This window comes from Eurosta solidaginis, chromosome 3 (genome assembly GCF_040869045.1).
Source record: "Eurosta solidaginis isolate ZX-2024a chromosome 3, ASM4086904v1, whole genome shotgun sequence".
In the NCBI taxonomy this organism is placed as follows: Eukaryota; Metazoa; Arthropoda; class Insecta; order Diptera; family Tephritidae; genus Eurosta; species Eurosta solidaginis.
Window position 1 is genome coordinate 243,054,378 of NC_090321.1, and position 26,650 is coordinate 243,081,027.

At 38.3% G+C, this 26,650-nt stretch overlaps 1 protein-coding gene across 7 annotated transcripts in view; it reads right to left on the bottom strand.

Moving 5' to 3' along the window:
* Nucleotides 1-26,650, bottom strand: part of dpr12 (defective proboscis extension response 12) — a 725,043-nt gene that overhangs the window by 343,883 nt on the left and 354,510 nt on the right. The gene's annotated exons all lie outside the window — the stretch shown is intronic.

The window sequence follows — 26,650 nt, forward strand, 5'->3', positions numbered from 1 at the left end:
ATAAAATACGCTTGAAGATAATTTTGCTGGTTAAAAGTAATTATAAAGTGAACTTGCGTAGTTATACAATTGATGGATGTTTAAAAAAAAAGAAAGAAAAACAATTAAGGAAGGTTAAGTTCGGGTGTAACCGAACATTACATACTCAGTTGAGAGCTATGGTGACAACATAAGGGAAAATAACCATGTAGGAAAATGAACCGAGGGAAACTCTGGAATGTGTATCAAATGAAAGGCATTAAAGAGTATTTTATGAGGGAGTGGGCCATAGTTCTATAGGTGGACGCCGTTTCGAAATATCGCCATAAAGGTGGGCCAGGGGTGACTCTAGAATTCGTTTGTGCAATATGGGTATCAAACGAAAGGAGTTAATGAGTATTTTAAAAGGGAGTGGGCCTTCGTTCTATAGGTGGATCCCTTTTCGAGGTATCGCAATAAAGGTGGACCAGGGGTGACTCTAGACTTTGTTTGTACGATATGGGTATCAAACGAAAGGAGTTAATGAGTATTTTAAAAGGGCGTGGGGCTTAGTTCTATAGGTGGACGCCTTTTCGAGATATCGCCATAATGGTGGACCAGGGGTGACTCTAGAATGGGTTTGTACGATATGGCTATCAAATTAAAGGTATTAATGAGAGTTTTAAAAGGGAGTGGTTTGAAGGCGTTTTCCAGATATCGACCAAAATGTGGACCAGGGTGACCAAGAACATCATCTGTTGGATACCGCTAATTTATTTATATATGTAATACCTGCCAAGATTTTAAGGGTTTTTTAGTTCGCCCTGCAGAACTTTTTCATTTTCTTCTACTTAATATGGTAGGTGTCACAACCATTTTATAAAGTTTTTTCTAAAGTTATATTCGCGTCAATAAAACAATCAAATTACCTTACCATGTTTCATCCCTTTTTTCGTATTTGGTATAGAATTTTGGCATTTTTTCATTTTTCGTAATTTTCGATATCGAAAAAGTGGGCGTGGTCATAGTCGGATTTCGTTCATTTTTCATACCAAGATAAAGTGAGTTCAAGTAACCACGTGAACTAAGTTCATTAAAGATATGTTGATTTTTGCTCAAGTTATCGTGTTAGCGACCATGCGGAAGGGCAGACGGACGACTGTATAAAAACTGGGCGTGGCATCAACCGATTTCGCCCATTTTCACAGAAAAGAGTTAACGTCATAATATCTATGCCCCTACCAAATTTCAAAAGGATTTGTTAATTTTTGTTCGACTTATGGCGTTAAAAGTATCCTAGACAAATTAAGTGAAAAAGGGCGGAGCCACGCCCATTTTGAAATTTTCTTTTATTTTTGTATTTTGTTGCACCATAGCATAACTGGAGTTGAATGTTCACATAATTTACTTATATACTGTAAAGATATTACATTTTTTGTTAAAATTTTACTTTAAAAAAAAATTTTTTTTAAAAGTGGGCGTGGTCCTTCTCCGATTTTGCTAATTTTTATTGAGCAGACATAAAGTAATAAGAGTAACGTTCCTGCCAAATTTCATTATGATATCTTCAACGACTGCCAAATTACAGCTTGCAAAATTTTAAATTACCTTCTTTTAAAAGTGGGCGGTGCCACGCCCGTTGTCCAAAATTTTACTAGTTTTCTATTCTGCGTCATAAGTTCAACTCACTTACCAAGTTTCGTCGCTTTAGCTGTGTTTTGTAATGAATTATCACACTTTTTCGGTTTTTCGAAATTTTCGATATCGAAAAAGTGGGCGTGGTTATAGTCCGTTATCGTTCATTTTAAAAGCGATCTGAGATGAGTGCTCAGGAACCTACATACCAAATTTCATCAAGATACCTCAAAATTTACTCAAGTTATCGTGTTAACGGTCGGACGGACGGACGGACATGGCTCAATCAATTTTTATTCGATCCTAATTATTTTGATATATGGAAGTCTATATCTATCTCGATTCCTTTATATATGTACAACCAACCGATATCGAATCAAACTTAATATACTCTGTGAGCTCTGCTCAACTGAGTGTAAAAAATAAGGGACTTTATTGAAGTTGTGCTTTTAAGATTGATTTGATGACAAAAATAAAAATTGATTGCCGAACTTAGACCTAAAAGAATATTGTTTTCCTGCAATCAGCAAAAGTATTGTAACATATGGTTCGTTATGTACGAAACGCCGGGGGGTAAGCGATATTTAAGTATGGTTGCGTTGGTGATGCATAAGTGTATCTCTTTATGGATGGATAGTGAAGAGAAGGAGGCCGTGTAGCAATGGCATTCCTGGGATTAATTAGAGGAATTTTCATCCGAACAGTCTTTTTTACTAGGTTCAAACACACACCAAATTGGCAATTTATACTATTTGGGCAATTTATTACGCAATTTGTCATATAATAAATTGCCCATTTAAAAAAAATTGCGTAATAAATTGTTTCAAACTGCAAATGCAACATTGTAAAGTGTGTTTATTGAGTATATTTTAACGTCAGTTACGCATGGCTGAACTATATGGTTGGCTCATCTCATCAGCTGATTTTATATCTTTCATTTCACTGGAGTAGGGATTGTCAAAAGAAGATGGCAAACTCAAAATGAAACCAAAACATTGAACACATTTTCTTACAACACACAAAAATTTCAAAGTTTTATGTTTTCATTCAATTTCATTCGCCCAATAATGTGCGTGTTCATTTTGACAGTCTGAACAAAGGTATGTTCTTGCTGTAGAGATGAGCCAACCAGCTATCAAATTACTATTGTGTAAGCTAAATCGAGTTGTATGAACAGCACTCAATTCAAATCGAAATTTCCTCAATTTATTTTTCTGTTTGAACATAGTATTTCCGTTTTTCAGTGTATATGGGATTTGATTGGGTATTTTGTTTGCGTTGTTGTTATTAAAGAACTGCATGATTTTCCTTATATGTATATCGAGTTTATAGGCGGGTTAGTGGCGGCAAGAACCCACCCAATCCGATGAGTTTTGGCCCGGATAACGCGAGCCGGCCACGGTCTCTGAGCGGTAGGTGTTACATTACACTATGTGAGATGTACACGGTTCTGTTGGGCCAACTCTTGAAGAGATCAACGGTGGTCTATGTAGGTCCCTTGAAACGACTCCTCCTCCCACTCTTACGTTAAGCTTAGATCCGCATTTGTATATAGAAATGCTGTCGTCACCGAACAACAACTGTAGGGGTCGCACAGCGATTTTTACTATTAGGAAGACAACTGTATTTGTTTAGTATGCTATAGTGTCCTGTGATTTAGTGTTCTAATTGGAGAGTTCTTTTAAACCTAGTGCTGATGTTGTCGCCGCTCAGTTACCAGCTAAATCTAAGGGAATAATGTCAAGATTGATGTGAAAAGCTTAACTAGGCATCGTTCTTAGAGCACCACTCATGCTGATTTTGATCTGTGGACTTTACCCAACAACTTTAGATATTATGTCTTAATCAAGACTGGCTGGTCTTAATAGATCTGTGGAATTTACCCAACAACTTTAGGTGTATGCCTTGCTCGAGACTGGCCACCATATACCCCATACAGCAGTATGGGTCACAATAATTGCGCTAAATATCCATCTGCATATAATGGGCATAAGTCCTCATTTTTTGTCAATGGTTCTTGTATACGTATCAACGGTAAGATTTAATCCAATTTAAATTTTAATTAATAAATGTTCATTGTTATCATAAAAATATGGCAGAAAATGAAAGCTCCTATGTAGGTGTAACTACTGTATATTTTATTCAAAATACCGTTCTTGGGGTTAAGTTGAAATAAGGGACAGCTACTCGAGCCTTGGAGAACTTATTAGACACCAGGATTCACATTTTGTTTAACTGCTACAAGTTAAGAAGAAGGGCATTCCAATGAGAAGAAGTAAAACATAGTAGTGCTTAACTCAATCCAACATCTGCGATCATTCACAAATTGCCATCAATATCCTCTTACGGGCTTAACCGCGCAGTTGTTGGTATACTACACTAATGACTTTTCGTGGATGTCTCGAAGTATTTTCGTGCTACTTTCCTTCATATGGCTGACTCCTCAAGTGTCCGATTTCTGTATTGCTTATGGAGATGATTTCTCCTTTCCCTGGAAGACTGGGTATTACCAACTATTGTCTATTATAATACCCAGGTTTCTGTGTTACGTACTTATTTAATTGGCGCTTAACCGTTTAAACGGCTATCGCCGTCCAACAAGGCGCGTCAGTCGCTTCTTCTGTCTGCCAACCGGCGCCGATTTCTGAGTATCAAACAAAAAAATGTTTGTTTAGCATTTAATTTTTCTCATTTCTGCGGAGTATATCCTCTGTGTAAATGATATTCTGACGTTGTATGACGACATCCCGTTGCAATGCAGCGTGCAGTAATTTGATATGCCTGTAGTTTCCTACGATGTATTTTTTCAAGCTCGTTGGAAACGCGTAGCATACAAGTGGATAAACAGCCAACCTACCAACCAATCAATAATAATATATGTAATTTATATGAGCGTTTCTTTGTCTCTGCCCAGGTGAGCCAGCGATGGTCGTAATTTTTACGACCTTGAACTTGAGGTGCGATTTCGGTTGCATTCTTGCTGAAATGCAGCTTATTATCGAACAACACACCCAATAGTTTTAGGCTCCGAACAGTAGGGGCATAGCGAGATGACGCTGATGTCCTCGAAGTCGCAAATATGGTCGGTGGAGACTAAGTGATTGATATTTCCAAATTATGCGAAGTAAAAAGATTGGAAAGACTAAGAAGATATTTGTAATTTTACAGCATAGCTCATCAATGCCTAACACTGCCAAAAACCCCCTTAAACCTGTGAAAACAAACTTATCCACATACCACTAAAATAATTTAAATTCATTGCTGGTAAATTATAATTGACTGCAAATATAAATGCATTGGAACTTTTCCAAATCCGAACAAATATATTCATATATATATACTAATTCGTGGACACTGAACACAAAATTTGTATGTCCTTTTTCTGGCAAAAGACAACTTCATACGTTTTTTTTTATTAAAATTCACATTCTGCATAATAAATTAAATAATAAACACATATGTATAAATCATTTTTGCAATAAAGTTAATAGACAGTATTTTTCTACATGTATGTGTGTAACTGCAAATAGACAATCAAATGTGCTGAAAGTTTTAAATGTCGTGCAAAAAGCTCATTTCATTTGATCGTCAGCCAACAGTCGCCATTTGTTACACCCAAAAACGCTCGCCCAAAAATGAAGAATAAACAAAAGAAAAATTAACTGAATAGTTAGAGTTGGGGTAGCTTGGTATTTTTTTATAAAGTGGGTGAACAGAGATGAAAGTAATTTGTACATTTTATTCGGAATAACAGCGCGCAAACACTCCCAAAACAATAACAATTGCATGCCAAAAGTAAACACATACAGTACAGTCGGAAAATATTAGAACAAGATGAAAAAAGTTGTTTTTTTCAGTTCATCGTCTCATTTATTAAAATATTATTCACATATTCGCAGTAGTTTTGTACATCCAACGTAGGTCTATGATGAAAATTTAGAAGAAAATAGTGAGTATGTAAATTTAAGCGATTTTTTTTTAATTGATTACTATTGTTCGGCATTCTTTTGATGAGTTTTTGAAGTGTTTGATGTGGAATATTATTTCACGATTTGCAAATAATCCCAGAAATCAGGAAGGCATATTGGCTTTGAATCTCTCACACGTCGATACAATTCTTCCCACAATAGCTCGATGGGATTTAAATCGGGGGATTTTGGTGGCCACTCCATTGTATCAAGATAACCTGCGCCTCTTTTTCGTTCTAAATAAGAAGTACAAAGTTTTTTTGTATGTTTCGGATCGTTATCTTGTTGGTAAATAAATCCACCACCAATCAAATTAATGACAGATTGTATTGCATTGCGTTGGAGTATACAATTATACTGCACTTTTTTCATAATTCCTTCAATTTTTTAAGGTTAACTAACGCCAGCGTAGCTGAAACAGCCCTATACCATCAACTGTTCCACAGTTGACACAATGCAATCTGCTTTTCATCTTTCATTGACGTTTCTGCGAACATATTGACGCCTATGGCTAACGAAAAGTTCGAATTTTCATCCTCTGATCATAAAAATGATTTCCAATCAATATGTTCTTGAGCGAACTTCAGTTTTTCTGTATATTTACTGGCCGTATAAGTGACTTTTTGACAGCAATGTGTCCAATTATACTTTTTTCTTTAAGGCGGGGTTTGACTGTCGTGAGAGATATTGGTGAATCCAAGTCTTAATTGATTTCAGCACGATTTTATGATGCAGATTGGTCTTACTTATTGCACATATTTTGTTGTCGATTCTTTGATTTGTCTTTCTTGGTCGACCAGATCGTTTTATGTTAGTATTTTGTCAAGTTCCCGATATCTTCTAATGGCCGTATGAAGTGAACACAGATATATTTTCATAACAACATAATTTCAACATCAACATCTTTTTTTCTCTTGTTCTAATACTTTCCGACTATACTGTACAGCGATAAGTTCTCATTAATACTTCTTCTCACAAATTTCGCATTGTTTTTATGTATGTTTGAGATTTTCTTTGTTTTAAGTCCAAACAAAAGGTGATCATTTTGTTATTACATTTTCTTAAAGCAATTTAATTTAATTTTAATATCCGCATTCTGGTCAGTTTAGTTGGTGCGGATTATTTTAGTTTTTTCGTAGCACTACTTATTTAAAATTGTTATTACAACAAAGCGGTTAACTGAAAGGCACCGAGCGCTATTGCAAAATCACTTGGGTTTCTTTTTGTGTTTACTTCTGACCGGAAGTATTCAACAAAATCTATGGGAACAAAATTCTGCTAGAGAACTATGAAAGTAGGAAGAGTCGACGCTAATAGCTGGCACCTGCTTTATGTAAACCGTTTTACTGGTGTTATTTTTATACTCGGGTTAGTGTTTTAGATCCACACCACTATCTAGAATAAAAAAAAAAATATTATTAACACGCATATGTTTTTCGCGTTATTCGAAGAAGAAATTTGTCAATGTTTAAATTTTTTTACGAGTACAATTTCCAATGTTATATTTTCTATATTTTCCTTTCCATCACTTTACATCCATCAGTTATTTTGTCACCTGTGATCGATCTGCCTGCAGCGGTAATTTGCCACCAATAAATCATTCGCAAATTTACTATTCAAAGATTGGCACTATACGATTCTCCTTCCACTATACACAGTTGCTCATATACCGGCTTAACACAGGTTACGCCGTTCTACATCTATTTGTAACTTTGAAACCGATCACTTATTTACAGTGTCTCCACCCACCGGCCGAACATCCAATGGCTCATCTTTCACTCGGTCGGCCGAAATATATCTGTTCATTACTTCGCCATGATCAACCAGTAGTTGTCCACCTGTTGACCATCTGTCATTCACTATTCGCCCACCTGTCCATCAACAGTCCCCCCTTCGGGATGGAGGCCAAGAATTTACCCGAAGTAGGTATAACGATTGTAAAAGGTGATCATAATACCATGGCTAAGCAATATATGAGTGATGTTTACTCAAAAGGAGCAGGGCAGCCCAGTTATGATCTGATACAATGTATGGAATGATGCTGTAGGTCTTGATTCCTGCCTTGAGGATTCGGCTGAATCGCGCGGCTGTGTTTCATGTCGTATTTTGGTTTTTCCTTTGACTTTAGTTTTTGGGTTTTCCTTAATACGATGAATTTACTTTGGTAGAAGTTGACAATAAAGCATACATAACGAAGCCATGCGGTGTTGTCCTTGTTGGAGAAGGCCATAAAGCATTCTCTTCGGTGTAATGCGACCACTTCAGCCCTCGAATCAGACAATAAATAAAGCATTCTTTTTGGAGTAATGTGGTCTTTTTCGTTGGAAAGTTGGCACATAGTTTACTCTTTGTCCGCCCACAGAGGTAAACTGCCTCAATATTGATTTTACCTAAGCATGAATATTTCAAAAACTCTTCTGCGGAAGGTCAAAAAAAAAAAAGGTTGATCACATCACAAAATTGTGAATGGAGTCAAAACAGATGCATAAAAGAGACTACTTAGAAGTAAAAGCAGATGCCTTTTATTTGTTGATTACAGTTGAATGGATATGTGCTCATTGTTCTTTTTGAAATCTTTGAAACTGGGTTAGGAACATGTGATTGAAGATTGTGAATGGCAACATGGAGCCGATAATTGGGTTAGGTCTACCACAGACAGGTTCTCACGTAAACCATATATCGTAATTGTCAATCAACAGTTCTCCATTCAACATCACTTTACTACCCCAATCGACCTGGACACCAGCAAACTATTCATCGATTCAAAGATTCATTTGAAAATTTTGTATATCCGTCAATCTTGATCTGATCTTTAACCACATGCTGTTAGTCGCGCGCGTTTTCTCCGTGTTGTCGTAAGGAATAACAGCCTAGGTCCTATGCAAAAGTACAGTAGTTAGGCTGTTATTCCTTGTGACTGTTATTCTTTGGTTACTAGATTTTCCATTCTTTTCTATGCACTTGATACCGTTTTAGATATTTTTGGTGTTGAAGTTTTAGTATTAGGAAATGTTGCATTTTGAGTGCTGGAATTTGGGTTTACGGTTAATTAAAAAAAAAATTATTCGTTTTTCAAGAGTGAAAAAGTAAATGCGCAAAAGTCTAAAAATAAGCGTGATGGTATATTATGGAATTCCATATTTCTCTAAGTGTACAGGCTCTATGCCTATAGTGGTTGAATCAACCACTTTTTACAATACTCTTTTAGCGCAAGAAATATTTTCAGCGTATTTATAAAAAATCACACCTGTAGCATACCACAATTTCTCTGCAAAAGGTTGCTAAATACAGAACTGAGTTACGTTAAAAATGTGTAGTTAATATAAGGGTAAAAGGAGGTGGAAAAAGGTGGGATAACTTTGAAAGACATCAGCATGGAAATATACTAACACGTTTCATCACATTACGTGTAAATTGAGCTACTGTCATTTATTTTCTTTGACTTCATAAACATTTTCAGTTACTACGCCAACAATTTAAATTTCAACATTTAAATATGAATTGCTCTGAACTTCTGCCATTAACCAAAGTTCAAGGAACTTTTTGCGCCATTTCCATTTCAATTGGGCTTTAAATTATTTTCTTTTGGTTTTTTGTCTAACTTGCACATTCTTAACATTGCTCGGCAAAGCTCACCTTTTATTTCGCTACTTTTCTTCTTTTCAGCACAATAAAATATGATGAATGCATTCGTGCTGCGGTTGTCATTTGTTCTTTTATTTTTGTAAATTATGGTTTGTAAGGGAAGTTGTCAAAATGTATGTATTTTATACAAATGTACAAATGTTCATGTTCTTTGAGTTAGTATTTGGGCTTTATGTGCACATACATACACATATACATTATTTGTGGCGGAATACGAGAATACCAAACGTTGTTATGAAAGCGTTGAGTATGTTTTATATATTTTAATTTTCATACACGATAACTGCATTGTAATGTCTTGAAAGTTTTAGCGTTTATTAAAAATTAGCTTTGTTAGTATATTAAGTGTAATCTTCTTCAGTATTAAGAAAGGAAAATTAGAAGACATGTTATAAAAAAAAAAATTATAACAGTTCCAAAATTCCAGCTTTCGCCAACGTTAAAATTTCTTCACCAAAAATATCGATAGTGCGCAGAAAAGTATGCCACATTTAGTACCATACGCTGACAAGAAAGACTTGCCTTACTGAAACATTTTAAATAAGACTTGGGTGGTTATTCCATTTGAACATCTGGTACTAAATGAAGCATACTTTTCTGCGAACTTGATCTGATATATTTGGCGATGAAGTTTTAACGTTAGCTAAAATTTGGGGGCAGGATGAAGCATTAAAAAGATACGCCGAAGCAGGAAAAGAACAATAATAACGCCAAATCATAAATCAGCAACAAGAAGATCACAAATTAATACTAGATTAAGGTAAGGTTGAGTGACAGCTGTCTGGCTAAGGAGCTGCTTGCCCCAAATTCCAGCTTTCGCCAGTGCTAAAATTCCGTCGCCAAAAAAATTTAAACAGTGTCGAGTGCGCAGAAAAGTATGCAACATTTAGTACCATATGGTCACAAGAAATAGCGGCCTAACTCCTATACGTTTACATAGGACGGTTATTTTTTCCGACTTTACGGTACTGAACGTTGCATACTTTTCTGTGCACCTGATACAGTTTTAGATATTTTTGTCGTTCAAGTTTCAACGTTAGCGAAGGCCGGAATTTAGGAGAAGGTCACTTGGACACTTTTATGTTGGTCCGTTTTGTTATCGAATAATCGATGTAATCGAATGCAGCAAACAACGAGCCCTATGACCTTATCCTCTATTGCGAAACGAACGTTCTCTTCTGGGGAGTCTAGTTATATTTGACCTCCTGCAGTTACTGCAATCCAATGGATTTGGCACATAACAAAATGCAGATAAACTAGTTGTTGTACTATGACTCCAAAATGTTTTTGGCTAGATATCGTAACCGTATTCCAGCGATGAGAGTATCATCTAATCTCATTTATCTAAGCAGAGAAGTTTTAAAAACTCTTACTGCATATTATCATGAACACTATAGTTTACGATATTAGCTTAGTAAGTCGCTTTTGTGAGTTTAAGGATGAGATTGCGTGGCTCTGGTAAGGCACATACCAACCCATCCCTATTAATCTCCTTATAATATAGACCTCTATGCCAGGAATTGACTGGCGAACCCCGTTCTTAAAATCAACTACCCTAAACTTGCAATAGAGGAAAGCAATCTCCCCAGGTAAATGTGCGTCACTTCAGCTCACTCCGATCTGGATAAGGTAATAGGCTAAACTCTTACCTAACCATAATCAACCTCGGCATACAAAATTTATACTCTGCTTGTAGTGTATCCCCACATGACAGCAACCATCTTCCTAATTGCAATGTGGAACCAATGCATTTAACACCTCTTTCTCTCTGGTCCACAACTGTTGAAACTGAAAATTTCCTCGAACTCTCACGCTATAGGATATCGATAACAATATGCGAGTAGTCGCACCTCTTGGATGAGACGAAGCACTGCAAAAACAACAACAACTATACTAATATTTCTTAGCTTTTTATTTTCATCAATTTTGATACCACGCTCAAAGTCTACTTTTCTCTTTCCTTTTATAATCTCTTCTTGATTTCTTTACACTTTTTGCTGCCAGATTGTTTGCTTGTTGTGGAAACGGAAGCGCAAACGAGCAATGAACGCATAGCAAACAAATCCGGCAAAAACCTTTAGTGCGAATGATTAAACGTACGTGCTGTGCTGTTGATTTGCGTATCATACAAATCTTTCTTATTATATTTTTTTTGCATGATATTCAGTGCAATTTGCTGTGACGAATTTCATTAAATGTACACTAAATAAAAGAGCTGCTCGTAGGCAAAGACCTTGGAGATAAAGAAAACGAAATTTTTACAGCTATTTGCAACTAAATAAATATTAAATAAAATGTATATTACGCAGCTTTTTACCAAATAAATTTTGACTTAATGTTTTTATTTTGTTATTCTTAGTGAATTATGGCTTTAAAAGTCTTAAACTGAAAAAGCGTAGCGAAATGCACTCCATTAATTAATTGCAAAGTCATTATATCTGCATGTGGAATGAAGTGAAATTAAACCTCTTTGAATATAGAGAATGATTGTGTTTTAAATACACTTGACCTCTATTAGGGCTATATAACTTAAAAAAAAAAAATACAAATTATTAATTCGAAATATAAATCCCTGCAAGAAATCGTGCTACAATCCATAATAAAAACGGGTTGTGATTGACCTCTTTTGTCTTGGTTGGGTCATAACACTGTAGGGAAAATCTCTATTTCAAAACTGGTCCACTTCTAGTGCATTCAAATCACCATCTATCTCCTTTACATATTTTCAACTGGCGGTGGAATTTGTCCTCATATTAACTTTTCTCTTGTTCCGAACAAGATAAATATTTGCATTTTAGAACTAATTGCCTATTTGCACTTTCTCGATAGTTCCAAACTGGTATCAAAAATTTACATTTTAAAAAAGCCACACTCATAATCAAAGCTCCCTAAAACTGGTAGCAATTTCTGTGTTGTTAGCCTATTTCTCTAACATATTTACGTTAAATATTAAATTGAAAAATCCCAATTTTTATAACTGGAGAAAGTCTAGTTTCAAACGAACTAAAAATTTTTTTGACACTTTAGGTCAAGTTCCAAGCCAAAAATTTGAATCAATTGTTACCTATGGGCTTCCCTCCAGGGAATTCAAATGAATAATTAAAGAAAAATGCGAAGCTACATGAGCCAAAAATACTAAGATAATATGTTTTATTATCGTAGTATTAATTTAATTTTTCTACACAAAAAAAAAAAAAAAATAATAATAATAATAATAAGAACATCCTCTCAGAGTTTAAAAAAAAGAGAGTGAAAAAACAAAAATCAGTAGAAATTCTCGTACGGATACAAAGAGGCGTTGTTCGACAATTGGCGTAGTAATCTAAAGAGAAAGAATCGAACAATGCACATAAGGGTATAAAGGAGAGTAAAAAAGGATCTGCCCGACAATAGCCATTCAGGTATAAACAAATACAATTGTTCTCTACATAGGATATGTTCAAAGAAAGGGATCACTTCAACCCCTTTATAGTGTTAAAAATTGACTATAAAATCAACCATAAATACAAGGCGCGATATTCCGCCAAAGAGGTGAGCCGAGCTTCTCTTCCAAATTGTGTCGTGCTCCGAATTGGCGGGCGGCGACTCCGAACAGCATCTACAATGCAGATTAATCTGCACTGAGCAGCCTTTCATTGCTGAAATAAACTCGGATTTTTTACCAAATCTCCCAAAAGACGAAGGGCGACCGCTCTAAGAAAAAATTATATCTAATTGAAATAACTTGTTTCTAAATTTTTGATGTTACTTGCCACGAAAGTTGAATTTTCAGGCGCTTCGGTGTATTAGAGCCCGCTACCACCACACCATGGCGGCCGCAACTCTGAGTATTAAATTGACTAAAAACTTAGGTTAGGTTGGGTGGTAGCTTCCCTGATAGAGGAAGCTCAATTGGACAACATGACGGTCCGTTGTGATACCACATATAATAAACTAAACTAACGGTGACGTAGATATAACTACTTAGAGAATCGTTGGGTAGCAACGATAAAGTTCCGAATGATCCCGATCTCAACCTTGGATAGCTCCTCGGGAGATCCAAGTGAGTCACGACCGAAATACTTTCGCCTAGTTCTGGCAAAAGCTGGGCAGTCAAGCATAAAGTGATTTGGTGATTCCACCTCATCATCCTCCATACAGCTGCAGCAGGATGTAGTTTCCAATATATTGAGACGTACCGCATGGATACCCATGGGACAGTGCCCTGTCAAAACCCCAATGACCATTGATAGGTGAGCCTTAGTGAACCCAATTATTTCAGCAGACCTCCTGCCATCCACTTTCGGCCAGAAAGATCTTGATATCCTACAAGACGTAGTATCCGCCCAACGTTTGCTGAGCTGACTCGAGGCCCAGCTATGGAAGAGCAATCCACAGGTGGCTAGCGGAATCCCGAAATCCCTACAGCCATCTTCATCCGGTTCAGTTGTACCGATTCGGGCTAAGAGATCTGCTTGACAGTTACCCGGAATATCACTATGGCCCGGGACCCAGATAATCTTAATTGTAAAATAATTCGATGCCATCGCAAGTGAGGTCAGGCACTCCCAGACCACCCTCGATCGCACTGTAGTTGAGCTCAAGGCCTTTATAGCCGCTTGGCTATCAGAGTAGATGTTAAATTCCCTAACCGTAGTAGCGCTGGATAGCATTTCATCCACCGCATCCTTAATCGCAGCAACTTCCGCTTGGAATACACTGCAGTGATCAGCCAACTTAAGCTTGCGGCTTACATTTAGCTCTTGACAAAAGACCCCCCGCCAACCTTTCCGTCCAACTTCGAACCATCCGTGAACAAGTTAACCGGTCGCATGCCCCAGATAATTCCTCTTCTCCACTCCTCCCTCGGGGGAATGACTGGGGTGAAGGTTGCATAGGGAGCGGCCACCGGCATGCAATAGTCCGTCCTGTCCGGGATAAAGTCGAAACTAGTAAGAAGGCTAGAGTGTCCGAAATCAGAAAGCATATAACCCATATCACGAAGCCTGACCAACGACCGGGCCGCGGCTGCATTTCCCGCAATATCTACTGGATGTATATTCAGCATGACATTCAGTGCCAAGGTAGGTGTTGTTCTCATAGCGCCACTGATACCGATAAGCGCCGTCCGTTGCACTGACACTAGCATTTTGGAGGTGCTCGCCGTGTCCAGTGCTTTCCACCAGACTAGCACCCCATATAGCAGAATCGGTTTGACCACCATCTCATAAAGCCAGTGTACTACTCCTGGCGATAGCCCCCATTTCTTTCCGATAGCCCCCCTGCAGCAGTGCAAGGCAACCACGGCCTTCCTGGCCCTATCTTCCACATTGGGCCTCCAGGACAGCTTCTTGTCCAGAACAATTCCAAAATATTTAACCCTGTCAGTAAGTACCAACGGTACCCCTCCAATCGAAGGAGTTCTGAAGTCGGGTATCTTATATCTCCTTGTAAAAAGAACCAATTCTGTTTTTCCCGGGTTGACCGCCAATCCACGTGATTCAGCCCACCTAGCCACAGTATCCAGGTATCCCTGCAGAACATCGCGCAGGGTGCCCAGAAATTTGCCCCTGACTAGGATAGCGAGGTCATCTGCATAGGCAACCACCCGACAACCATTGGCTTCCAGCTCCATAAGAAGCTCGTTGACTACCACAACCCAGAGCAGAGGAGATAGGACACCCCCCTGTGGCGTGCCCCTGCACACATTCCTCCTTATTATGGCTCCTCCCCACTCCGTTGCGACAATTCTGCCGCATAGAAGTTTGCTAATAAATTCAACCAGAGCCGCTTCGACTCCTAAACCCACCAGAGCTCTTTCGATTGCCCCCGGTAAGACATTGTTAAAAGCCCCCTCGATGTCTAGAAAGGCACCCAGAGCATACTCTTTATGTTCTAGAGACCCCTCTATTTGCTTTACAATCGAATGGAGAGCCGTTTCCGTCGATCTGCCTTTGCAGTACGCATGCTGTGAAGCCGACAGTAACCCCCCAGGGATCCTTTCTCGTAGGTACAGGTCAATCAGCCGCTCAAACGTCTTAAGAAGAAACGACGAGAGACTGATTGGCCTGAAATCCTTAGGTGACACATGAGAGCTCCTGCCGGCCTTCGGAATGAAGATGACCCTAACCGTGTGCCACGACTTAGGGATATAGTTAAGCCTGAGGCAGTTAGTGTAGATGATGGCCAACCAGCGGCAGGAAATCCCTAAAGACCTTTGAAGTTGCGCAGGAATGATGCCATCTGGACCGGGTGACTTATAGGGCTTGAACGAATTTATCGCCCAGGATATTTGACTTTCCCGTAGTGGGATGGCAGGCATTTCTGCATGGCCAGCAACCGCCGACCACGCAAGCGAAGATCCCTGCGCAACTGGGACATCGGGAAAATGATTGTCCAGTAAAAGTCTCAGGGACTCCTCGCTACTCATCGACCAGTCCCCACCATCATCTCTCAGATACCCCCGAGAGGCGGGATTCCTAGAGAGTATTTTTCTAAGCCTCGCGGATTCATTGCAGCCCTCTACGTTTTCGCAGAAGCTTCGCCATGAATCTCGCTTGGCTAACCTTATTTCATATTTATAAATCCCCAGACTCACCTTATAGAGCTCCCAGTCCGAGGGTAGTTTACTCCTCCTGGCTCTGTTAAAGAGCCGCCTACTGGACGCTCTTAGGTCGTCAAGGGAATCAGACCACCAGGGCAGCTTGCCCTTCCCCCTATAAGTTTTCAGTGGGCAGGACTGTTGAAAGGCGCTATTGCTTGCCAAGGTGAAGTTTTCCACCAGACCGTCTATTTCAGATTCGGACAGGTCCGAACAAACGATAGGCGCCTCAGGCAATAGCTCTCCCAACTTCCTACAATACAAGGCCCAGTTGGTACTTTTAGGGTTCCTAAAAGATATTTTACCGGGACGTTCTTCATTCACCGAGAACTGAATATATCGGTGATCAGAGAAAGAGTGCTCGTTGAGAACCCTCCATCCAGATATCCGATCTTCCAGTTCTCTGCTAACTAGGGTGAGGTCCAGGACCTCCTCCCTTAGCGCAGTAGAAAAAGTCGGGTCATTCCCCCTATTACATATACAAAGTCCCTCATCTACAATAAAAGTAAATAAAGACTCACCTCTGGTGTTCGTATCCGAGCTCCCCCATATGCTATGGTGTGCATTAGCATCGGCACCTATGATTACGCCAACACCTCTCCGCCTTGCTTCAGCGGTGATTTCGCCCAGTATCACAGGCGGTGGTCCCGTTACGTCCCCATGGGGCATATACGCTGAGACCACCCACAATTCGTTACTGCCTCGCTCGAGGTAGACCGTGGTTACGTCAGCATTGCTGAAATTAGAGAGAATAAAAGCTTTAAATTCCTTTTTAATAAGCACACAGGATCTAGGCCTACCTGCGTCCCCATGCACCAAGGTGTTGAATTTTCCCGTCCTTAATCCAGATATATTTCCGCCGTTACTACTCAGCCACGGCTCGTGGACAAGGACTATATCCACTCCGCCTTTCTCAAGACAGAGCAACAAGTTTGCGGAAGCCGCCTTAGAATGCTGAAGATTTATTTGACGGATTTCCATCAACACCACCCTTCTTCTTCTGCACCCCATCCTTGGCGGCTTCGCCCTCGGAGACAAGGAGATCCTCCTACCCCACCAACAGACGACTTACACTGAGGACGGATCCCGCCATCGATGATTCGCCCTCGGAGGCTAGGAGCTCCTCCTCGGCCCTATCAGCCAGACGACTAGCACTGATGACAGATCCCGCTATTGACGGGACGTCAACAGTGCTTTCGCTGTCCAAATTAGCGGAGTCAGCATCCACAACCATGGGTAATGGCTCCCCTGCGGACGCCTCCACCTCCCGAACAGTCTCTGTGGGAGAGGAACCATCTCCCCTGGAACCGGCGTGGTAGATTTTGAGAACCACATGCTCGAGGCCATAGGAGATAACCCCCCTCGTGTCAGAGAGAGGACCGGTGGACTCTGCGTTTAGCAGAATCAGCACTTGCCGACGTGGCTCAACAGCCTCCTCTACTCTGAGGACCCTCCAGTTATGCGTCGGAAGGTTCGGGTTGCAGTAACGCATTAATTCAAGTATTTTCTCCGGCTGAGATGGCCCGGCAGGCAACGACACCCGAGCCCTCGGTCGAAGGGGGAGATCCCTCCGTTCCACGGCCTCGAGTCTGGCTTCCCTCCACACCTCCCCAACCAAAGAAATTATTTTCTTAAAGATACAGACCATGATACCACCCCGAGTATTCGAAGCATGGTCGCGTACCTGGGCTCTCCAAACAACAGCTGTCATATAGGCCGCTGATATGGCGCTGGCGACCCACGGCCACTCCTCTCGGGAGATGGCACCATCCTCCCTACTCCTATCCAGGACTCCGAGGGTGATGGAGCCCGCTCGTTTAGCGATTTCGCTAAACGAAATTGCGTCCCCACCTCCTCGGGCCCATTTTGTCGTTGAGGCATTCCGCTCATCCGACCTTTGCCGCTTCATAGCCCCCAAACCCTGCTGCTCACCCGCGTCGTTCGACACCGGTGTGTGGTCGTCGCAAGCTACGACGTCAGCGTCCGGGAATGCTTCTCAGACATCTGAGCTGCATCCCTTCCGCCGTAGCGCTCCAAGATCTTCTCATCTAGGCGCCGATCACCCAGAGCTTTCCTACGCGGCGTCGATCGCCTACCTTTCCCGGCAGGCTTCGACCCCAGGGCTCCCGTTGGGAAAGCTCCTCGCGACAGGGCTTCCTTACTAGTACTGGGCTGGTCCGTCGCATTCGCCGGACCTCTGCCTTTCCCTGTCACAGCCTCATATGGGCCTGCATTGGGTATCGGTTTCGACACCCCTCCACTACCCGAAGGCTAAAAACTTAAAATATGTTTATTTGATTTTCCCAATTTTTCGAGAACAACTTCTTTTGGTAATTTTGCTGGAGGGGTTTTTTTGGGATAAAAGACGCCACGATTAAATCATGATTCTGCAAAAACTGTAATATTTTGGCATGTGGATATATTTTAAAGTTGCAAAAAATTTTGTCGTCATAGATAAGTATTTCGCACTAATTCTTTTGTTAAATTCAGAAATCCTTTACAAAGAAATTTATATCAAACTCGTTCACAACTATTGTTAGCTAGTCTTATAAAATACTCGATGTGAATATTTAACTTTTATAAACGAGTTTGTAATTTTTCGGCTAAACTCAAGATAGACTAGACTTGTTTCGTCACTTGCATTTCTTTTTTTATGTAATATATAAAAAGTGTATGAGACCTTGTTTAGTCATGTAAGTATACTTTCTCGTTCTTCTAAATCACAGCCTGGTATTACCCCTGTCTGGCGGCTCAAAAGTGCAGGAGGGAACATGAACTGAATAAGGCAGTACCAGGCGCAGGGCAATGACGTAGAGAGCAACCAGACTGCTCAGGATAGTACAGTCGCAGACATCAATGTAACGATTGTCGACAGCCAGGCCGTCTTTAAGGCATTATCATATGTAACTATTTTTGTTCATATTGGAAACAAATGTAATATCAAATATTGATTGATTCATAACTGATTGAATTTTCTGCAGCACTGTAAGAAGTTTTTAATTTATAGTGCAGTGCAAAAAGTGTCACAGCCGTCGCTTTCGTCAACTCATTTCGCAAACTGAATTTCTTTTGGCACTGCATCTGCCACAGTTTCATATTAGCTGGCCAGCAACACACACGCAATTGGCTCAAAAGGATACAAAAATACCAAACGTAGTTCTCATTTTTCTTTTTTCATTTATGTTCTCGTTAAAATATTGTCAACGGGTTGATAACTTTTGACCGCAACGCCGCAACGACAAACTCTGTCTATGCGTTTTTTGCCGCTGGCTGTTTGACAATATTGCAATTATTGTTACTCATACGCCGTGGTGGCTGTCTTTTGAACAAAATGCTTTAGGAGTTAAGTAAACAAAATGCGAAATTCAAAATTCGAATTGCTTACGTGGACAATATGGACACAATCGCCAAATTTTTTGTTGGCTTTAGATTTGCAAAGCGCGTCAGTTAAATTTTTTATTATTGTTTTTCTTTTCTATTCTCTTGTGGGCTACTTTTATTGCCACCATCAATAAGCTGACATGCAAGCTATGATCTCATGCAAAAAAGTCACAATGCAATCTGCTTTTGGCAATTCGTTGTGCGCGTAAAACGTTTCGGTTTTCGCAACATTTGACAGTGACAAAGAAAGAATGCATTTTAGTCCTACCATTTACTCTTTTCTTCTTCTCTTATTCGGTCATAATTGTTAAAATTTATCTGACTGAGTGTGTGTGCGTGTACAGTGGTGCTTTAGTGCCGGTGTAATTTTATGTTGGTTCGTCCTTTTTGGCATCTGCTATCCACAAATGGGCTTTGTTAGCAACAATCACTCGAATTGAAATTGCAAAAATGTCCAATTCTGCAGATTTTTTCTTTTGATTTGATACGTATGGGCATACAAAAAACGTGCATCATATAACATACCAGTAAATATGTGTTCGTTTATATAGGTGTGTCTGTTGTGAGTTCCATATGCATTGGGAAGAAATGTACACTTTGCGGTTTCCATTTCAAAAACTGATTTTTCTCGTTTTGCTATGGTTCCATATATACCAAGGTGATTTCCGTTTTCGTTTTTGTAACTTACAGCAAATGTTACATATGTGAAATAATGAAGAATTGCATATACGTACTTGGGTATATAAGTTTCATTACTCCATGGGGTCTGGCATCCATTACTAGAAGTTTTTTTGGAAACTAGCTTAATAGCTACCGCGAGATCCGGCAACTCTGGTACCTCTAGTCGCCTATGCCTATTATGACTCTTAAGTCTTCTCTCTATAATGATATAAGCATCTTTTGTTAGCCTAACGCCGTGGGATTTGCACAAAATCTTAGACATTTTGCAGCCTCGCGCTTCTGTAAATGCTTTTATGCTTGATGGATTTGTCGAGTGCTGTAGCCTTTTCGTCAGGCTTTTCGTTACCTTAGATCCCTTTATGACCTGGAACCCATTTCCGTCGTAAGTCCATCCAATTTTTCTTTGCAGTACCTGCAGAAGTAGCGTATAAGAATTATGCTTTAATCGCCGCATGATTATCAACATATATATGTGGGAATCGATAACCGCACAACCCGTAGTGGACAGACGTACTAGTACAGGATCGCACCTAACATACTTGCCAATACAACCCTGACGAATGACAACTAAAAAGACTAAGTGGAACGGACGAGAGATAATTCAGCCGGTAAGCTAAGAATCGAATGCTTGACCAATTTGACCACTATTAAATAATTTATTGCCAATTAAAACTATTATATTACATGTTAACCGGTGTTGTTTTATTTACCAAATGGAGTAGAACCCACATATATTGACGCGCTTGCTCCAGAAATTCCTCTGCTTTCTTAGTGGCTACAACTTCCGACTATAAGACGTTTCAGTGGACTGGTAGCCTCTGTAATCTTTTAGAACCATCGTTATGCACGTGCATATTTTTGCTCTACTATTTCGCAGGTTTGTGCCAACCCTACGGCTCTACAGTGGCCCCAAGATACTCTTCGAAGCTCAAGCATGGGACCACGTTTTCCGTTTTCCAATTCAATATGGCGCAATACTGCTATGGTCATAAGGCCTGCACTCAGGCTGCCCCGAGGCCTCAAGCCGTGTTACATTTGTTAACGCGATATTTTTGACCATCGGGCCTGCAGGCAGGCAGGATATGCAGAATGGCATGCAATGTTGCTGTCGGGATAGTTTTTATAACTCCTGGTATGCTTATTTCTGATAACCTCCATACGCCCTGCCGAGTCTGCTAGTGTATTGTAAAATAATAAAAATAAATTGACGCAAACTTAACCAAATGAATAGCTTTTAAGCATCTCCTTTGGTAGAAGCACCCTTGATATAAGAAAAAAACTATATAGAATACTCAAATTGGAGTAAATCTAAGAGAAATATATATCTGAGATTTCTCGAATGTCCCACGAATATTTTTTTTAAATTGTATATCATCCATGATCTAGCATTGCTTACTGCACATTTGCTACAGAAATCCTCGGACGTTTAAAGCACTAAAAATTATTAATTTTTTAATTTTTCTGCTCATGCTACATCGTAACTATTTGACAAAGGCAAATATTGCGCATAGCAGTGACCTCGTTTTTTGCCCATCACCAGTGCAGGCAAATTTAAACAAATTTGCCAAAGCGTACAACCACTCCCACACAGGCACATATGTGTGTGTATAAATAGATGCATGCACAAAAGCGCAAATAAATAAATAAATAAATGTTTGTCAGTGTGTGTGTCTTGCGTAGGATTCTAGGTCACTCGCAAATGACCTAACAACGCCCATCAACGCGTAAATAAACAAAACAAAAAAAAAACTAAAATGTTCAAATAAACCCAACAGACACACATACATATGCTTATGTATCCATATTTCTAGGCAATATAATAAACCCTGTAAAAATCAGTGCGAGTAATCCCTAAAGAGAGCGGTATCCGATTGATTTCTTTTATCTACATTGGGGCATAATTGATCCCCACTATTGACTTTGGGCACATTTAATCCCAGTCTGGTTGAAACCTAGCCCATTTAAAAAAACATATAAAAGCGTCAACGAAGGGAGTTAAATAAAAAAGAGTTTAGGTGATTGGTTCGAATTATTTAAGAAAAATGCGGAGCCCTATACCGAACCAAAATGATTTGGACCATCATTATCATCGACCCATATCCCTTGGAATGAGTTGGCGGCCTAAGAACTTTTTATGCTCAGTTGAGCAGAGCTCACAGACTGAGTACTCATCTCAGATCGCTGTTTAAAATTAACGATATCGGACTATAACCACGCCCACTTTTTCGATATCGAAAATTTAGAAAAACCGAAAAAGTGCGATAATTCCTTAGCAAAGACGGATAAAGCGATGAAACTTGGTAGCTGAGTTTAACTTATGACGCAGAATAGAAAATTAGTAAAATTTTGTACAATGGGCGTGGCACCGCCCACTTTTAAAAGAAGGTAATTTAAAAATTTTGAAAGCTGTAATTTGGCATTCGTTGAAGATATCATGATTAAATTTGGCAGGAACGTTACTCCTATTACTATATGTACGCTTAATAAAAATTAGCAAAATCGGAGAAATTTTTTTAAAGTAAAATTTTAATAAAAAATTTAATATCTTTACAGTATATAAGTAAATTATGTCAACACTTAACTCCAGAAATGATATGGTGCAACAAAATACAAAAATAAAAGAAATTTTCAAAATGGGCGTGGCTCCGCCCTTTTTCATTTAATTTGTCTAGGATACTTTTAATGCCATAAGTCTAAAAAAATTTACCAACCCTTGTGAAATTTGGTAGGGGCTTAGATTCTAGGACGATAACTTAATCCTGTGAAAGAGGGCGAAATCGGATTGAAGCCACGCTCAGTTTTTATACACAGTCGACCGTCCGTCCTTCCGCTCGGCCGTTAACACGATAACTTGACCAAAAATCGATATATCTTTACTAAACTCGGTTCACGTACTTATCCGAACTCACTTTGAATTGCTATAAAAAATGGCCGAAATCCGACTATGACCACGCCCACTTGTTCGATAATGAAAATTTGGAAAAATGAAAAAAATGTCATAATTCTATACCAAATAAGAAAAAAGGGATGAAACATGGTAATTGGATTGGTTTATTGACGCAAAATATAACTTTAGAAAAAAACTTTGTAAAATGGGTATGACACCTACCATATTAAGTAGAAGAAAATGAAAAAGTTCTGCAGGGCGAAATAAAAAACCCTTGAAATCTTGGCAGGAATACTGTTCGTGGTATTACATATATAAATAAATTAGCGGTATCCGACAGATGATGTTCTGGGTCACCCTGTTCCCCATTTAGTTCGATATCTGGAAAACGCCTTCACATATACAACTACCACCTCTCCCTTTTAAAACCCTCATTAATACCTTTAATTTGATACCCATATCGAACAAACGCATTCTAGAGTCACCCCTGGTCCAACTTTATGGCGATATCTCGAAAATGTGTCCACCTATAGATGTTCGGTTACACCCGAACTTAACCTTCCTTACTTGTTTTACATAGATTTTTTGCAAGTTTTAGTATTGCGTTTAAAATGTTCATAACCTCGTACCATACGAAATCTAACTCTTTTTGATGAGAATTAGTCTTCATTCGTTCCGATATGGGTGCAAAGGGGATTGGTCCCAGCGTTCCCGTTCAGGTATAAATGTGTAAAATTAGGCCCTTCATAGGACATGCTAAAACAATAGGGAACAGTTCAACGCATACAAAGAGATCAAAGAAAAGAGATCATTAGTCGCATACTCCTTTGCGACTCATCCAGGAGTCATCCCGGAGTCATCCCGGACCCTTTCTTGACTAATCGCATTATTTGCAGGAAATATTTACATATTGTGCAAACATGTGTGTATGTGTGTAATGGTGAAATAACACTAAATTGCGCACATGTGTAACGAACATAAAAATAGACAACGTAGATATGTATTTGTGTGTGTGTTGTGTTGTTTGTTAGCGGTTACAAAGTATTTGAGCGGCTGAAATATTCACATGCGTTGCTTTTCTATTTTATCGCTGTTGCGGTCAACGCATTTATTTTCATTTTATTAAAACTATGGATAGATAATTTTTGTTCTATAGCTATTAGTTTCTGTGTTTGGATATGATTTTAAGGTTTTTTTTTTTGCATATTTAAGAACAGCAGTGATTTCTAGTGAATGTGTTTGCATAAAAAATGTATATAAACAAGCTCATGTCTGTTTATGCATTTTCGGAAAGACATAAACGAAACGGAAATAAAATTAATGGTCTTACACTTTTTATTCTTACTTTTTTTTGCATATTTACTACCGTCTATTTTGGTCGTAACCTTTGATATTGTTATGGTCGTCATAAGAAAAAGAAGAAAGGAACCGAAGAGTTTGAGTTAAAGTGTTTAGTTTTGTATGTGTTGTGATTTTATTCTTAAATTGCTTCTTATGCAAAAACCGCTGCTTTAAAAAGTAGTTGCAGCTCTGATAGGGGACACCCAGGCTGAATCTTATGGTATTGAATATATTATTATATTTTTCAGGGGAATTTTATTCGTAACATGTATATTTATAAGATGTGATATGTATGCTATATCATAGGAAAAATATGACGCGATATTTTTATTTATATATTATTATTTTACAATTTTGCTAAATTTGATGTTCCATATATGAAATGTGATATGTAATTACACTGAAGTGTTACGGGTTGATATCATCAGATATGACAAAATATGATATGATCTGACATGGAATTTTGCGATGCGATATTTTTTTATGACGTTATATTATATATTTTTGGGAGAGTGCTATTGATTGATATATATAATCCTTTGTCGTTGATAAGATGTGACATAGCGTATTATGAATGTATAATAAAGGAAACATAAAATACACATGTGATATGGGAAGATATGATATAGCAACTAATAATTTGACGTGATATTTTTATATGTGTGTTGGGCTTGATGTTCTCTGCATGAAAAGTGGTAGGTGGATACATTTAATTGTTATGATTTGTTATCATATGACATATGATTTGAAATGATGTAACATAATTTGATTTGATGTGATATGAAATCATGCGATGCGATATATATTCTTATTCAACGTAGTGTTATTGTATTAACTCCCGTTCAATCACTCCTGGTTGGTCGATCATTTCCTTGCAATCGAATAGCCCTGCTTATCTGCTCTTTTGATTGAAAGTGGAGATTAAAGTCCTCTTTGCAAAATATTTGCCTTCCAATTGCACCTCACCCTGTGTAATGCTGTGGCGTGCTATGGCGCAATATTATGGTATCTTATGTGATGTTCTGATATGATATGACATGATGTTATACCACGTCATATATTGCGATATAAGTTTAAACGATTTGTTTTTCGATATGATTTTTATTTCGTTAAGCTAAATGTGTTTTGAAATATTATGTCTCAAGACGGGTGGTCGCCTCTTACAACAAAGGTTTTAGATTCTAGTCCTGAAAAAATCCTTAATTAAATATTTTAGAAAAATACGGGATATGGCAGATATTTTGGCAAACATTCAAGGTGTATTTTTGCCGTGAAAAAATTTTCAACGAAAATTCTTGTGCCTTGCATGTACCTAAATAAGAACAGGCTTTGATATGATATTGTATAATGATCTCATGAAATAATGTGATGTGGTGATGTGATTTAATTTGATATGATTTGGTGTGATGAAAAATAAGTTTGAACTTTAAAAGTAGTTTCTCATAGAAATATAATATGATTTAGCTACTCGGATAAATATTGTTTTGTGACGCAAATGTCATAGATATTCTATTATATTACTGTTTATTATTTTACTTATTATAAATTTTTTTTTTTTAATAACAGATGTGATTCTCAGTTCACTCTAAATCTCGGACGATATGCGATGACATTTTACTTTGTTACACTCTCACCATACATACCGCAGCCATAGTTCCTACTATCTTTATTGCTCTCATCGCTTCCTGAAAGTTAAATTAAAGTATATTTTTAAGAATCTGGCAATTCACAAACAAATGAAAATTCGTGCACGCTTCCACATATAATTTCTATGTGCTTTTAATTTTCATATTAAAATGGGGAGAGAACATTAACAAAGCAGTTAAAAATATATATAAAAAATTATGTTAGATTTTATATTTGTAATTACTAATGTGTATGTTTGTATGTAAGTATATGCTAACAGCTTAAAAATTGCCATCACAATACGAGAGGAAGGAAAAATGTTATTAACTAAACATAATAACCCCGAAAATAAAGTGGCTTCATAAAAAGTTATAAACTAAATGTTAATCACCACACGCTTCAGTGACCTTGTTTTTACGTTGAGCAACAAATAAAGGTGTTTATGTGTCTGCCTTTGTGTACTTAAGCACTATGTACCTTTCACAACAAATACTCGCTAGGTTGCTTTATTAAGGATAGTTGTTTTTATTGCAGCTATTAGCGTTGACTATTAAAAGTTGTAGCAAGTAGTTAGTTATTGGTTGAGATTAAACAAAAAAGGAAACTGAAGCTATAACATAATGCAGGTAAGTCAAGTTACAGTAAATCACTAACATTTTATATAAGTACTAAGTGAGGATTATATAATGGCTCTTGCATCCTGACGTTAATAAGTGTACGATTTGCATGATCAACATTTCATGTACAGATTTAAAGGTAAGTAGATTTGTATAAAAACTTTGCAAATATCAGTACAATACAGACAAAGCTTAATGTAAAGGTTTTTGAAAAAAAAAAAATACTACTCAAACATTCTCGGAGCGTTTATAATTTAGGAGTCCAATATGATTTCGAAAAATGTGAAAAATATAATCTGAGGCTTATATGATCATAAAATCTTTTTAAAAA